Source organism: Arachis duranensis, chromosome 6 (assembly GCF_000817695.3).
Source record: "Arachis duranensis cultivar V14167 chromosome 6, aradu.V14167.gnm2.J7QH, whole genome shotgun sequence".
In the NCBI taxonomy this organism is placed as follows: domain Eukaryota; kingdom Viridiplantae; phylum Streptophyta; class Magnoliopsida; order Fabales; family Fabaceae; genus Arachis; species Arachis duranensis.
The window spans coordinates 48,093,929-48,095,327 of record NC_029777.3 but is presented as its reverse complement, the minus strand read 5'-3'; positions in this window follow the sequence as shown (position 1 = coordinate 48,095,327).

Sequence of the window (1,399 nt, the reverse complement as noted above, 5' to 3'; positions counted from 1 at the left end):
ACCTCAAAGATCCCTAGCTTCTCCATTACAGAGAGATGCATGAGGTTTATGCTTGACCCTAGGTCACACAGAGCCTTCTCAAAGGTCATGGTGCCTATGGCACAAGGTATTGAGAACATCCCAGGGTCCTGTCTCTTTTGAGGTAATTTCTGCCTAGACAAGTCATCCAGTTCCTTGGTGAGAAAAGGGGGTTCATCCTCCCAAGTCTCATTACCAAATAACTTATCATTTAGCTTCATGATTGCTCCAAGAAACTTAGCAACTTGCTCTTCAGTGACATCTTCGTCCTCTTCAGAGGAAGAATACTCATCAGAGCTCATGAATGGCAGAAGTAAATCCAATGGAATCTCTATGGTCTCAGTGTGAGCCTCAGATTCCCATGGTTCTTCATTAAGGAACTCATTGGAGGCCAGTGGACGTCCATTGAGGTCTTCCTTAGTGGCGATCACTGCCTCTTCCTCCTCTCCAAGTTCGGCCATGTTGATGGCTTTACACTTTCCTTTTGGATTCTCTTCTACATTGCTTGGAAGAGTACTAGGAGGGAGTTTAATAACTTTCTTACTCAGCTAACCCACTTGTGCCTCTAAGTTTCTAATGGAGGACCTTGTTTCAGTCATGAAACTTTGAGTAGTTTTGATTAGATCAGAGACCATGGTTGCTAAGTCAGAGTGGCTCTGCTTAGAATTCTCTGTCTGTTGCTGAGAAGATGATGAAAAAGGCTTGCCATTACTAAACCTATTTCTTCCACCATTATTATTGTTGAAACTTTGTTGAGGTCTCTGTTGATCCTTCCATAAGAGATTTGGATGATTTATCCATGAAGAATTATAGGTGTTTCCATAGGGTTCTCCTATGTAATTCACCTCTTCCATTGAAGGGTTCTCAGGATCATAAGCTTCTTCTTCAGATGAAGCGTCCTTAGCACTGTCTGGTGCAGCTTGCATTCCAGATAGACTTTGAGAAATCATATTGACTTCCTGAGTCAATATTTTATTCTGAGCCAATATGGCATTCAGAGTATCAATCTCAAGGACTCCTTTCTTCTGATTCGTCCCATTGTTCATAGGATTCCTTTCAGAAGTGTACATGAATTGGTAATTTGCAACCATTTCAATGAGTTCTTGAGCTTCTGCAGGTGTCTTCTTCAGATGAAGAGATCCTCCAGCAGAGCTGTCGAATGACATCTTAGACAGTTCAGACAGACCATCATAGAAGATACCTATGATGCTCTATTCAGAAAGCATGTCAGAAGGACACTTTCTGATCAATTGTTTGTATCTTTCCCAAGCTTCATAGAGGGATTCACCTTCCTTCTGTCTGAAGGTTTGGACTTCCACTTTAAGCTTACTCAATTTTTGAGGTGGAAAGAACTTTGCCAAGAAGGCATTGACTAGCTTTT